This window comes from Phoca vitulina, unplaced genomic scaffold (assembly GCF_004348235.1).
Source record: "Phoca vitulina isolate PV1807 unplaced genomic scaffold, GSC_HSeal_1.0 scaffold2, whole genome shotgun sequence".
In the NCBI taxonomy this organism is placed as follows: Eukaryota; Metazoa; Chordata; class Mammalia; order Carnivora; family Phocidae; genus Phoca; species Phoca vitulina.
This window is the reverse complement of record NW_022589705.1, coordinates 7620374-7635715: the sequence shown is the minus strand read 5'-3', so window position 1 is coordinate 7635715 and position 15342 is coordinate 7620374.

The following is a 15342-nucleotide window of genomic DNA, read 5'->3' as shown; positions in this document are numbered from 1 at the left end:
CCTGAGCAGAAACCAAGAGTCCGATGCTCAACCGACTGAGCCACCCAGGCGCCCCATATCATTCTTATCTCTTCCATTTTTTTGTGAAAATGTTCAAACACAAAACAAAGAAGAAAGAATTGTACAATGAACAGCTGTCTACTAACCACCTAGATTCCATCATTAACATTGAAAACTGCTTTTTCACATATCCATCCATCCCTCTATCCCTCTATCCATCCATGAATCTATTTTATTTCAAGTGATGCATTTCCAAGTAAATTGCAGACATCAGAACACTTTCTCCTAAATACTTCAGCATGCATATCATTAACTAGAGTTCAATGTTTGTTTAGTTTTTCATTTGATGTAAAATTTAGTTATAATGAAATGCATGAATCTTAAGTGTGCATTTACTGAGTTTTAACAAATGCAAACACCCCCGTGTAATCCAGACCCCCATCAGGATATACAGAGCATTCCCATCACCACAGAAAGTTCCCTCAAACCCCTTCCCTGTTCATCCTTCCCCCACTCATAGAGGCAACCATTGTTTGGATTTTTGCTCTCACCCTAGATCACCTATTACAGAAAGTCATATACATGGAATCATGTAGTATGTACTCTGTGTAGGGCTCCTTTCCCTCAGCATGATGTTTTTGAAGCTCATTCATGATGTTGTGTGATCAGTGGTCCATCTTTTTTATTGCTGGATGGGATTCCATTGTATGAACACACCCCCGTTTGTTTATCCATTATCCTGCTATTCATTTTTAATAAATGCTAGTTATCTCCCTTCTTTCCTTATGGTAGCTCATCATCAATGACATCAGCCACCACAAAACTCCACGCGAAGGGATCCGGCACCTTTGAGACGGGAAGGTCCCGAGCCAGTGGGAAAAGGTGCTCCTCACCTAAGCCTGCTCTTTCCCGGCTGAAGTCAGTGCATAGAGAGAGCATCACGTTGATGGAAGAATCGATTTTAGTTTCCTCCTGGGAGATCTCTCAGCCTGTCTTATTCTTATTCAGTGCGTTCTTCCTAGCTTCCTCCACCATGAAATGAGCTGAAGCCAATTAAGAGCCTTCTGCTTCCTCATCAGTGATATTTATGACTATGGGAATATTTATGATGCATGGAGAGGGCCTGGGTCAGAGAGGAGACTGAACTTTTGCTGTCCTTGTAAATGGGATTTGTCTCCTGCTTGTTTTTGCCAGGGTTGTAAAAAGGAAGAGTGCATGTCATATAGGTTTGGGTTTCTTTTTTTCCCCCCATCTAACCTTTGCTTTGAGGCTGCGGATTAATCTATGATAAATGCTTTTTTATTACTGACCTCCATGCTTGGAACGAAGGAGGCATTTTGGTTTTCTGGACACTTTGGTAATGTTACCTCCTTTTTCTGAGGTTTCCCTCACATGACCTATGCAAGCTAGAGCTAAAATGTATGAAAAAAGTCATTTTAAAGCTGATGACAGGAATTCTGCATTCTCTAAGAGGCTCAGGAGCTGCTAGAATCCACCAAAATGCCTCTGCATAAATAAGAAAGGGTCAGGGTGCCTGGGTGGCTCAGTCGGTTAAGCGACTGCCTTCGGCTCAGGTCATGATCCTGGAGTCCCTGGATCGAGTCCCGCATCGGGCTCCCTGCTCGGCAGGGAGTCTGCTTCTCCCTCTGACCCTCCCCCCTCTCATGTGCTCTCTCTCATTCTCTCTCTCTCAAATAAATAAATAAAATCTTTAAAAAAAAAAAAATTTTTTTAAAAAAATAAAAAAGGGTCAGTTACTTCACATTTTTGGAAATATTACCAGGAAAGCAAACCATTCCCTTTAAAATACCCATTTTTAAAAATAGTCCTTCCTGCATGTCTTCATTCCCGTCTTCCAGGAACGCCCTTTTCCTTCCCAAGGCTAAGGCCCCCATGCTCTCGGGATCCCAAGTTCTCCCTCCCAGACCTGTGGCTCCATCCACAAACACTCCACTGCAAATGGTTCTTCCACCTCTGGTCGCAAACACTGTTCCTATCTCTCCTATAATATTCAGACAGAGTTATGAAAATAAATATACATATCGATTACACATTTATGTAAATGGCCATGTTTATGGAATGCCTCCTATGGGCCAAATTGTGCTTCCATGTGGCTGCCCTCCCTTCCCTTCAGTTCTGGAATTCTTGAAAACGGCCTTCTCTGCTTTAGTTTCCTCGCTGGTCCACCCCTTATGGCGTGGCCCACCCTCCCCACTGCACTGTGAGGGGCTGGAAGGCGGCCATGAACTTCTCAGCTTTCCTCCTGCCTCCTCTGGTCCTGATGACCGGTCCCCTCTCTGGTGACTTGTGACTCTGCAACATTCCCATCACCTCCCACAACCCCTTTCCTTTGCTGGGCTTTAATTTTCCTCCCACACCCTAAAGGTGGTCATTCCTCCAAGAGGTGTCTTTGGGCCAATGGCATGCCTTCTCCCACCATTTTGTAGGCTGGGCAGCTCCAAGCTCCCTGTCGCCCTCAGCCTGCAGGCCAAGTAGCTCACCAGATGCTTCCGCCTGGGTCACCTTCCACCTAAACCCTGTTCATCTCCTCCCACAAGGAAAGGGGCATGAAACATGGGTTCTGCCCTCTGGGAGTTTATAATTTAGTTAGAGAGACATGCATGCCGATTCTGAAATGTTCTGTAACAAACCCTGAGACTTAATTAAAATTAAAGGTGCTGATATAACAAGAGTCATACCACATGACAAAATGTTAAGTGAGTGAGTGGTCTTACCAATGGCATTGCCTGCTCGGAGTGAGGAGAAGCTGGGCACTCTCTTGCCCAGGGAAGGTCTTGAGGAACATGGGTCAGCAAGTTCAATAGGGAAGGGCAGAAAGGGGGTTCATTCCAGACAAGAACAGGGGAAGAGAGAACCATTCAAAGAACATTCTTTCAACCTGTTTTCAACCACACAGGTCATGACACTTCTTCACGTTTTTTTTACCTTGCTCCCCTAGGAGATTTTGGAGGTTTTTTTTGTTAGTTGTCACAATGACTGAGGAGTGCTATTAGCATTTAGTGCCTGGAAATCAGAAATGATAAATATCTTGCAATGACGAGGTAAGTCTCATGCAAAGAATTGTCCTGACACTAGCACCAAGGTTGAAAAACATATGTGGTAATTGACTCCTCCTTGCCACCTCCATCCTTCCAAGAAATTGAAAAATGGGGTCATCCTCCCCCAGCCCCACCTTGGCTTGACTTTGCCAAGTCAAACTAATACAATTCACACATAGTGAATGGAATTACCCTTGTATCATGATAACTAGTGCCCAATGGGCAGACTCAAACACATGCCTGGGGCACCAGCCAGCAAGGGGTTAGTTCAGCTGCATTGAGCTTATTCACAATTTTGCAGGCAAATTTTGCAAAATCTAGAAAGTTGTTTTTTTTTTATTTTAGCATAAATTAATGTTTATTGTTAGATCAAAAAATAAAATTTTATTTTGAATTTCATGTGAAGTCAGTCCCTTTAAACTTGTCAGGAGTTAGGGCTGATAAAGACATTAATTGGGTCCTGGGAATGTCCCAGAAGAACACTATACATGTATGTCAGAGCAGTTAATGCAAATAGTCGTGATGCTGAAGAGGCTAGTCTCAGGGAGGCAAGACTAGAAGGGACTGTAATTAAGGAACCTGAAGCCTAATTAATGGTGCTCTATCTTGTCTGGGGGAAGACTGTAACAGATGATGGGAGGCCAGTTGGTCGGACTGTTGGTTGACAAGTAGTAATTACTGTGTTCTAGGCACTGGGCTGGGCACTGGGATACAGCATGAACATGGCGATGTCCCTGTCCTCAGGGCGGGGGAGGAGGAAACGGGAAAAAATGCTACGGCCATAGGTCACACACCGCAGACAGGCATAAAGAAAATGATTGCAGGTCAACAAGGGAGCCTAGAGGGCCGTGAGTCTGAGAACAACATTGTGCAGGTTTATCCAGCACTCTCCGGAGGGGCGGGTGGGGATCTTGGTCACTGGTCACTTGATGACTGGTTCCTCAGGTCTCACCAGGGCTGGAGGAATGCTCCAAGGAGCCTAACTCCAGTCTAGGGGTAGCAGCTGGGCAACCCCCGAGAGAAGGGGCGCAGGAAAGCCCTGGTTGGCTACTAGGAGAGGGCTGATGGGCGTGGCCTTTGCTTCATTGGCTGTTGGGCTCGTGGGGGCGTGGCCTGATTTAAAAGAACATGGTGTTGTTCCCTGAACCGCAGCCTGGTGTCAGGAGGGAGGGGATGCGCGCGACTCGGGAGAGTCCCAACAGGAAACAGATGACACCTTCATTAGAATAACTGAAGAAGAGGAAGTGACAAAGGTGTGGGTGAGGAGTGGAGGAACCACGGGGATGTTGGGGGTGATTCCGCTCCTGGTCAGCCCTAAGTGAAGGGTGGGGAAGTGTATAGGAAACCAGGAAGAAGAATCGCGTAGAGAAAGGTAGAGACGAGAAGGTTGTTTTGAGAGAGACTGGGGCGTCCTCACAGGGAGGCAATGGGGAATACTGTCACCTTACTTCCCTGCTCTCTAGTCTTCTGTCGGCTCCCCCTTGGCCAAACCCAGTGAGAAGTGAGACGACAGAGAGCAGGGTTGAGGGGTGAACAGAAGATACGCAGCACAGGGTGACCCGTGGCCAAGGACGCAGGCAGTGCTGTTCCTGGAAAGAATCCCTCCCTTGTAAACAAGAACCCTGTGTCCCACGAGATTGGCTGGCTTCACGAAGGAAGAGGAACTACAAAGCAGCCTGGTACCAGCCCCTGATGTGGTTCCTTTATCTTGCCTGTCTAATGGCAACAAGTACCACAATTTTCTTCTCTGCATCTGTCTGCTTTTTCCCATCCCCACTGCCTCTACCTCTGGCCACCACCTTCTCATGACTGCATTTCTCTAACAGCTTCCTGACTGGTCTTCCTGCCTCACCGCCTCATGCCGTCCTCTCTGTCCTGCAACCAGATCTTTCCAACACGCTGATCTGAGCACGTCATTTCGTTTCCTAAAGCCACGTGACCATAGCAGCCAACAGGAAGTGCAAACATCTTGCTGTGGCTTGCGAGGATTTGCATGGTCTGGCCTTATTTCTTGCCCGTTCTACCCCAGTTCTCCTCCCTTTCTACTTTCAACCTCCCCTCAGCCAAACCTTTCTCTCCAAATCCAGCCCACTGTGACACAGAACTACTTTCTGATCTCTCTCTCACCTCGGAGAGTGGCATCTGCTCTTTCTTCTCCTAAAAGTCAGGAAGTCAAAAAAATTTTTTAAGATTTTATTTATTTATTTGACACACGGAGAGAGAAAGAGAGGGCACAAGCAGGGGGAGCAGGAGAGGGAGAAGTAGGCTCCCTGCCGAGCAGGGAGCCCCAATGGGGCTTGATCCCAGGACCCTAGGATCATGATCGGATTGGAGGGCACACACCCAACTGACTGAGCCACCCAGGTGCCCCAGGAACTCAATTCTAACCTAACTTTTTCTTGTTCCTTATTCCTTCATTCCTGGTTACCCTTAGCAAAGGTTCTCCTATATGTTCCTATAACATCCTGGCCTTGCCCAAACCATAATATTTATTTTTAAAATTCAATAGGTATTTACTAAATACCTGTAATGCATCAAGCTCTCACCACCTCAGGGCCTTCACTTATGATGTTCTTTCTGCTTGGCATGTTTTTTAATTCTTCATCTGACTAACTCTTACCCTTTGGGCCTCAGCTGAAGTGTTATTTCCTACAAGAAGTACTCCTCTTACACCTGGGTGGCTCAGTTGGTTAAGCGTTTGTCTGCGGCTCAGGTCATGATCTCAGGGTTCTGGGATCGAGCCCCAGGTTGTCCTCCACAGACTCCCTGCTCAGGGGGGAGTCTGCTTCTCCCTCTTCCTCTGCCTGACCCTCCCCCCCAACTTGTGCTCTCTGTCAAATAAATAAATAAAATCTTAAAAAAAAAAGATCTCTCTTATTCTCCTGAACCGAACAGCATCCTGTATGATTGGTTTATTTGATGTCTGTGTCCCCCTCTCCATGTGGGAGAGTGCCAGATCTGCTTCATCCACCCTGTGTGCCCATCCCTAGCTTAGAGCCTGGCATGCACTGGGCACTGATCACATATGTGGTGAGGAGAGGAAAGCAATGGGGTTCTCCCATTGGACCATGGCAAAGAATAAAGAACTGTAAAGTAAATTTTACTCTTTAAGTAAAATACAAAATTACAAAAACAAAATTAGGCATGACAGTGGACCTTTATTAGAATGTGAAAAGAAATGACAACAAATCATTAGACTTTTAAAGCTGAAAATACCGAAAATATCACAAGGTACAGAAAAATAATAGTATTTTTATTATTTTCTTTTGTTAAAAGATTTTATTTACTCATACTGGAGAGCATGCACATGTGAGCGGGGAGGGGGCAGAGGGAAAGGGCAAGAATCTCAAGCAGACTCTGCACCGAGCATGGAGCCTGTCACAGGGCTCTATCCCATGACTCTGAGGTCATGACCTGAGCTGAAATCAAGAGTCAGATACTCAACTGACTGAGCCACCCAGGCGCTCCTACTTCTTATTTTTAAAGATTTTATTTTTCTGAGTAATCTCTACACCCAGCGTAGGGCTTGAACTCAGAACCCAAGATCAAGAGTTGCATGCTCCACTGACTGAGCCATCTTGGTGCTCCTACAGTGTTTTTTATTAATTAACTGCCTAGCACACTGCTATAATACTTTCTTCCTCTGCATTTTTTTGGCTGGATACTCTTTTATCTGAATACTCTTCACATGACAACAGTTTTGTAATATTTTCTATGTAGAGAAAGGAAAGAATTAAGTCTTTCCTCTGGAATAACAAAAATTATATATATTATTAATAGTTGGGATGCATAAAGCATGTGATTTCACAACCAGACAAACACGCTATAGTTTGTACCCTACAAACATAGGAATTCTGATAAATCCCATTTGACATAATTCCCATCAAAAAAGAAAAAAAAGTATTGCATAGAGTTATATCACTGTATTACTGAGTAGCCCGAGTATATATGAGTAGATATCTATGAGAACTGAATCTTGCGCTTAGAATTTTGCACATCTGATGATTAGAAGAAACTCCCATAGACTAGCATTTGGTGCTATACAATGCAAATTTTGTTTCTCCTCTGCTACCCACATGCTTCCCAGTGCCAAGTTCCACAGGACACTCTCCAATCTGATATGATCTTTGGCCCTGCTCCTTAGTGCCACAATGCCAAGTGAGTCGGCACCATGAGCAGTAGGAGGATTCCTGGAAGCCATTTCCACACTGAGAGGGCTAGCGTAAAAATTGTTATACACAAAAGTGACTGCCAACCCCCTAAATATATACCACAGAACACAAACCCAGTTATAGCCCTAACTTCACTGCCCCTTCGCCAGATCCCACAAATGCCCCTGGTCCCTTCAGTGCCACCCCACACTGGAGGAAACGTGACAGAGGGGAAGTCTGAGTGGAAAGAGACAGCATTCTTCACCAAGTGTGGTGAAAATCGCTCGCTTTTGCTAAATTTACAAAAATGTTCGACCACATTGTTAGGTCCACTTTTAGAACTTGTGCCAATGGGAGGCCCTAAAACCGGAGCTTCTTCAACCTCATGGTGAATTTGCTTCCGTCTGTATCTTATCCACTATGACATGCTGCCTGGTACCCCTCCTGGCACAGAGTAGTTGCTCACTAAATATATGCAGAGTGAGGCGAAGCGTCCCTTGGCCTCATTATTCAGGAGATAGTCTCCCTCAGTAGATCTCATTGCTTTGATTTAAAGCTGGTGCTCATGGAATAGTTGAGTAGAGCTATTGGCTGCTGGGGGGGCAGGGGTGGAGGGACCACTTGGTGGGATAAACTTTCCATCTCCTCGTAGCTGGGCAAATAAACCAACACCAGCACCTCAGCTGACCTCATTAGCCTCGAGGTGCCCTGGCTGCCCTCTCCAGGTGATTCTAATTGGCTCCAATCAGGGAGAGCCGGGCCTGGGCTTTATTAACAGTGACAGAGCTCCACCGTCAGAATTGTAGGTAGAAAGGTCGCGTTGGAAACAGTATTTCCAAGCACAGAGTAATTACAGACAGAACTCATTCTGGCTTTTGTGGCTATGCTGAGGAATCTTTACTTATCCAGCCCTGCCACTGGGGCCTTCTGGTTTCCCGCTTCCATTTTCTTCCTCATTGTGAGGGCTGTTGGCCTTCCGGGGCCCACGTTCATTTTCCTTTATGACCTTGGGTGCAGCAAGCAGAAACAGTCTGGATTCCCAGAGGGCTAGAGGGGTCTTCAGTGCCGGAGAATTCGTCGGAAATTCCAGGTAAGGAGGGTGGGCTGCATTTCTAGACCAAAGGTGGTCACCACAGGCCAGTGGTTTAAATGTGCTGTTGTAGGAGAACCGAGCGTACCCAATGCTTTCTTGCAGCCACTTAGCATGTCCAGCTCCTCTGCTCCACTCCGGTGAAGCCTTCCTGACCCTCAGGCAGTGAGTCACTCTGCTCCGTGCTCCACAGCTTTTGGCTCTGTGTCTCTATTACAGGACTCATTGCACTGTATTTTATTTATTTGTCCAGCCATCTGTCTTCCAAGATGGACTGCCAACTCCTCGAGGGCACTGACCAAATCTTATTCATATTTATATTCTTGGTGTATTTGCTAGCACAGAGCCTGGCACTTGTCAAATATCTATTGAATGACTCTCCAAACAAAGGGAATGGAAGATGTTGGAAATAATAAGATGAAGCAATGTGGGCATGAAGTTTTATGGTAGAAATAGCAGGCCAAGTGGTTAAGTGTGTCCTTTGGAGTCAAACTGGTTTAAATTCCAGCTCCACCACTATGTTAATTAGGATTAGGTTTGGCTGTAAATGACAGAAAACCCCAAGCAGTGGTGGCTTAGACAAGTTGGGTGTTCATTTCTCTTATTTCTCTTTCATGTCACAAGTTTAGAGGTGGTCACCTCAAGATGGCAGAGTTGACTTCCAGGGAGTCTTTGGGGACCCAGGCTCCTTCTACCTTGTGGCTCTGCTGTCTGTACCCTTTGTCATGTCATGGCTCAAGCTGGCCCCCATCCAGCTCCGGCTCTCATACCTACATTCCACCAGCAGGAAGGAGGGAAGGGGAGGAGGCTCACAACTCCAGGAAGTTGCTTTTGCTTAGATCCTGTTACCCACAATTTAGTCACATGGACGCGCCTAGCTTCAGCAGAGTGGAGAATGTAGTTTTTTGGTTTTTTTTTTTAAGATTTATGTATTAGAGAGAGAGAGAGTGAGCGAGCGTGCACATGCATGCATGAGTTGGGGGAGGGGCAGAGGGAGAGAAGTAGATTCCCTGCTGAGGGCGGAGCCCAATGCAGAGCTCGATCCCATGACCCTGAGATCACAACCTGAGCCGAAATCAGAGATTTATGCTTAACCGACTGAGCCACCCAGGTGCCCCTGGAGAATATAGTCTTAATTCTAGAAGGCCATGTGCTCAGCTAGTAACGGGAGTCTATTCTATAAGAAGGAGAAACTGGATTTTAGAGAAAAACACTTTCTGCCATATTCACTTACTATGTGACTTTGGGGAAGTGAATTAACTTGATGCTCAGTTTCCTCATTCAAGAATTAAAGGAATGCAAGCAGATACCTTAGCAAAGTGCCTGGCATTTACTAAGCGTCCGGTTATTACTACTATTACCAGTGGGGCTAGGCTGGTGGGGGAGGTGTCCCCAGCAGAGAGCTTGTGCACTCAAGTCAGCCTGCCTGAGTCTGAGTCTCAACCAGTACTGCTTACCTGCTCTGTGACTTGGGGTTAGTTACTTGACCTTTCTGAGCCTTGGTTTTCTCACCTATAGAAGGGGGCTAATAATAACTTTCTTCGTAGGGTTGTTGTGAGGATTGACATATTTTATGTAAGGCAGTTAGCCCAGTACCTAGCAATAAATTCTCTGTCACTGTTGGCTTCTTCTGTTATTACCAGTCAAGGCAAGCCCTGAGTGACCTTGAGTTTGACCATGAAGAGGATAACGGAGAAGATTCCATAAGCTTCTGCCCAAAATGCAACTCATTCCAAGGGGGTGGGACCGGTTTTGTAACACAGGAGGCAATAACTGATTTGACCTACAGCGGCTGCATTAGTATGTTTGCATTTTGAATTGCCTCCAAATGGAGCTGACTTTAAATGCCACGGGAACATCCTATCCCTTCCTGCTTATTTTCATTTTCCAAAGCAGTCAGCAATTCTCTCATCTACACGGTGTTTTTCCCAAAGGGGTCCAGCGAGAAGCTCCAGGATGAGGAGTCCCAAGAAAAAATTTCTGGCCCCCACAGGACTCGCGGGGTTGTGCCCCGGCTGTCTTTGGGCTGGGACTTCTGTCCCCTCAGGCAGAAGTTGCAGGCGAGCAGAAAATATGCCAAGATCAGGTCAGACAGACTGCAGCTTGATAAAATGAGCAAAACACCATTTTTCTTCTGCTCAGGCTCCTGGGATTAGCGGTTAGGTCCCTCGAGGATCCTGTGTGTTTATTCTCAGAAGACCCAGCGCTCAAGGAGTGGGAAGAATTGAAGGCACACAGCCTCCCCAGGTAGATTGTTGTTGGTTCTGCTTCTTGCAGGAGCTGAATCGGGACCCTCTGTTACCCTCTGTGTTCACAGGCTGCTTCCCACCTCGGTACCAGCAGAGTAGCTGCCAGGGGTCCCTGTGAGGCCAGAAAGCCTGGGTGGGAAAATGGATGATTGTGGCCCTGCTCTCGCCTGCTGTCTCCCGGGTGCCCTTCGCACTCAGCCTTCCTTCCAGGGTGGCCCCTCCATCAGTTACCATGGCTGCGGGGCGGCTCCTGGGTACCCACCTGTAAATGGAGCCACTGCTTGAGACCAGAAAACCCGCAAAACGAAGATCTGCTGCTTTTCTACAGTCTATAAGGGAGTATATCACTTGAAGCGGAAAAACTGGCAACAACCTAAATGGCTAGGGGGAGAAGGGTTGTGCAGATGAAGGTTCTATCCCTTCAAGGGATAACAGGTGGCCATTTAATATAATCACAAAAATTATGTGGTGACTCGGAAAGACGCTTATACCATGATGTTCAAGGAAAATATGAAATATCTTCGCCATGAGTAGAACTGTAAAGATTATCTATGCACCTGGACAAGGACAGAAAGAAAGACCAAAAGAGGGAAAATATGGGCTGATAAGATTGTGGGTACAATTTTTCGTTTTAAAAATGTATTCTGATATCGATTTCTGCTGTTGGTGCACTAAATAAGAAACTCATTTTAAAATCTTGCTTACTGCCTTAATCATGTGCTTCCATCCCACCCCAAAAAAAGAAAAAGAAGCCGAACCACTGGAGTTTGCTAGTCTGGCTCTTGTGCTTATTTTGATATCAACTTTTCAATCAATATTCTCGGGAAAAGACAGGACTATTTTAGATTGAAAGCAAACCCCAGATGAACCGGGTTCCCTGTTCAATTCTCCTCCCAGTAGGTGGTGACTGATGAAAGCAGCTCCTTAAGGGCAAATCAATCCCACCCTTGCACTGCAGCTGTAAACAACGTAGGAATCTTCAGGTGCTCAGAGTCTGAATTCCGGGCTCACCTGGTGCAGGCATGAGAGGTGGGGCCCATTACTGTTCTGCCCTGGAACAAAGCTGCCAGCTCGAAAGCTCTTGACTCTTTGATGAGTGAACGGGAGAAATAAAAAATCACCACTTAACAATGACCCAGAATTTCAGGAGCCACTTTAGTTCCATTCCTGCCACCAAGCCATTGTGTAAAGCAGAGGGAATCACTCAGCCAACTCTCCAGATGAAGGGGACCCAGTGTAACCCGCCTCTAAATACTGATGGGTGGGGACATGAATGACAGTGGCATCCAGCACTTTGCAAATAGGAAGCAAGTGTGTTGAAAAGAACACAGGATCTGGAGTCAGGAAGTTTGGGTTCAAGCCAGGGCTCTGCCACTCATTACCACTTCAGGCTAATAGCGTTTTCATTTCCTCCTCAATAAAATGAGGGTAACACTCTACTCACCTGGATTGTTGTGAAGATTAAGGGAGCTCAGGTATGAAAACCAGCTTGGTCAACTGTTCAGCATATGTACTACTTGACTAGGGCTGCCAAAACAAGAGACCATGGGCCGGGTGGTTTAAACAACAGAAATTTATTTTCTCATAATTCTGGAGGCTGGAAATCTGAGTTTAAGGCATCAGATCGAGCACTGATTTCTTCTGAGGCCTCTCCTTGGTTTATAGAGGGCCACCTCCTCCTCTCTGTGTATTCAAATGGTCTTTCCATTGTGTCCTAATCTCTTCTGATAGGGACAGCAGTCATTTGGATTAGGGTCCACCTTAATGACCTCATTTTAACTTAATTATCTCTTTAAACCCTATCTCCAAATAGTCACATTCTGAAGTACTGGGTTTAGGACTTTGACATAGGAGTTTGGGGTGGATTCAGCCCATAACAGCATATGTATTTTTCTGGACTTAGCATCACCCATGATGGGCATTTAGAACACAGTAAGAAACAGCCTTGCTGTTTTCCATTATAGCATTAAGAGGCAGGAGAGATACCTGCCAAAACCTCTGAGCTTATTCCCTGCTGCTGGGATCTTCTGAGGCTGTTCTGCCTCCAGTCTTGTTCTGCAAATAAACAGCCTGTCTTCCTTTTGGGTTTGAAATGCTTTTGTGTAGCAAATGAATCGTCAATACTTAACAGCTACTAACACAAGGGGAAACAGGTGTGAGTGTCTTCTGGAACACCCCATCCAGGTCCTATAAGGAGCTCTCATCAGCCGAAGGATAAACTACCATAAGGAGGCCTGGTCGGTCACCTTTCCTCCAAATTCTTCCCAAAGTATTTGCTTCAGTTGCTCAGCAAGGGCCTCAAAACATCTATCAAGGACTTCCTTGGTGCCTGGGGCTGTGCTGGGGAGTGGAATGAATGTATGGCCTATGTAGTAAACACAGACCTCACCTGACCCAGAAGGAGGGCAGAGAGCCTGCAGTATCCGGAGCGGGGAATTCAGGCACTGCGAGTGGAGGAGGGCCTCTATCAGTAAGTCAGGCCGTCCGGGCCTGCCACATTATCTTGGATCTTTGTGGATGTGCCCAGTTTACCAGCAAGCCAGCCCCGAGTGGCCCAGCAGCCCATCCCAACATGCAATCACTCTGGTCTTCCAAGGTGCTGGGGGTGGGGAAAGGGTTCAGCATTCTTCATGGAAACCAGGATTCCAATTTAAGGCCCATAGATATGCCCTCTTTCCAAATGTCTAGATTTATTCTAGGAGAGGATCTAGTCGTATCAACTTCCCACTGCCTCAAATGGAGTTCTCCTCTTGCGCCGAAGTAGCGGACCTCTGTTGTTTTTGCCTGCCCAGCTTACCGCCCTGCTCCTGGAAATAAAACCACACTTTCCTTTTTTTTTTTTTTTAAGATTTTATTTATTTGAGAGAGAGAATGAGAGACAGAGAGCATGAGAGGGAAGAGGGTCAGAGGGAGAAGCAGACCCCCGGCTGAGCAGGGAGCCCGATGTGGGACTCGATCCCGGGACTCCAGGATCATGACCTGAGCCGAAGGCAGTCGCTTAACCAACTGAGCCACCCAGGCGCCTAAAACCACCCTTCCCTTTGAGGAACCCATTCCACGTGGTCAGGCGGAGCTGACCTCCCCTTCCGGTACTTGTCCTTAGTCCGGCCAATGACAATAGCCTCTTGTGTTTGACACAGTGATTGGTACAGAGTTAGGCTCATGACTGAAGCACAGCCAATCAGAGCCCGCTTCAGGCGTTGCTATGGAAGCGGGGGAGCGGCGCTCTGCCTTTGTCTTGGCAAACGAACCCTACCGGGAATTTTGGAGCTGTATGGAGTCCTCCCTCCCAAGATCCCCAAGATACAGGGTCACAGAGGAAATCTCATCCCTGCAGTGAATGAAGCCAACGTGCAAAGAGAAACCGAGCTGAGAGATGGAACGCTAAAGCAAACCGTAAAGACAATGTCTGTCCTCTTCTGCTTACCCTCCTTGGGGCTGGGTTGCTGTCACTGGCGAAGGGAAGAATCCTGGCTGGTGGGGCAGGGTTTGTACCAAGCCTCCTCGGAGATATCAGCCTATTGTGTTTCCCCTTGGCTGGAGCCCTCTTATAATACTAATTATGGGCCGAGTATGGAGACCAAATTCACCCCTGGATTATCTCACCAGTGACAAGAACAGTTTACATTTGGGTTTGGTTTGCAACTGGGGCTCAAGATCCACGGAGGGGAATGGCGTCTCCAATTTTCACTTTCATTTAGGTTTGCAAAATGAGAGCCTGTTCTGACTCCAAGGCCTTAATGAAGCTTTTCTAACTCAGTTTTCAGAGGTAATAAACAGAGTCACCCCTTGAACATTCGATCTGCAGGATCCTGTTTCCTTTTGCGCAAGGTACTTTAATTCGCTTCTCCGCTGGATAAGCCCGACAGCTTGGGGTTCTCTCCCTATTCTGTGACACATCATGAGGGTTTGGACAAAAGCCCAACTATTATTCTTCCTTTAATGTTTACTGTCAAATTGCACCTTCTTTAAAGGTTGCTTCTTGTCTTTTCTTTGAAACAGATAAAAAAAAAAAAGTGGCTACATATCTTTTGCCCCGTCTGTATAAAAAGCCTTTTATTATTGATGAAGATCTACTATTCCAGGAGCCTCACCTGCTTCTGCGGGTCAAGAGCTGCGCCGGCCTCTAGGCCCACAGTGAAAAGAATACAAAGCAATTTTCACCGCAAGTATTGAGTACACAGGCCTTAACTCGCATTTTATGGGATGCAGTGACAAGAGGTCCGCTCTCTGCTTTGGCTTCCCAGATTCTAGCTAACCCAGAGAAGGAACACCAATGAAAAGATTTCGACTAGTAACCTCTACAGTCCATCCTTTTGTTTCTCCTAAGATTTATAATGATTATCATTTATTGAGGATCTGTTAATGTGCCAGGGACTTTAAGTGCTTCGTATATGTTATCTCAAAAAACAACAACAACAACAAAAAACCTCCAAAGAATTATATGGGGTAGGGAGTATGATTCTTATTTTATAAATTAACAAACTCAGATGTTGAGGGAATACCTAAAAGAAATGAAAGGGCTCTCGTCAAGCCGGAGGTGGCCCTGGGCTTTTGAGGGTTGGCAGGTGAGCCGCACACAGGTGGGAGCTGCTGGGTGGCCAGCAGACCCGCAGAAGTTAGGAGGCAGAGATCCTGGGAAGGGTCCAGGAAGGTGGCCTGTGCGATGAACCTCCCTAATCCCCAGCTATCCCTGAAGTGACAGCTCATCCACAAAGCCAGACGCCTTCCCCAGCGGGTTGGCAATTGAAGGCCTGTATCATCTTCCTGAAACACCTGCTTTCGTTTATGTT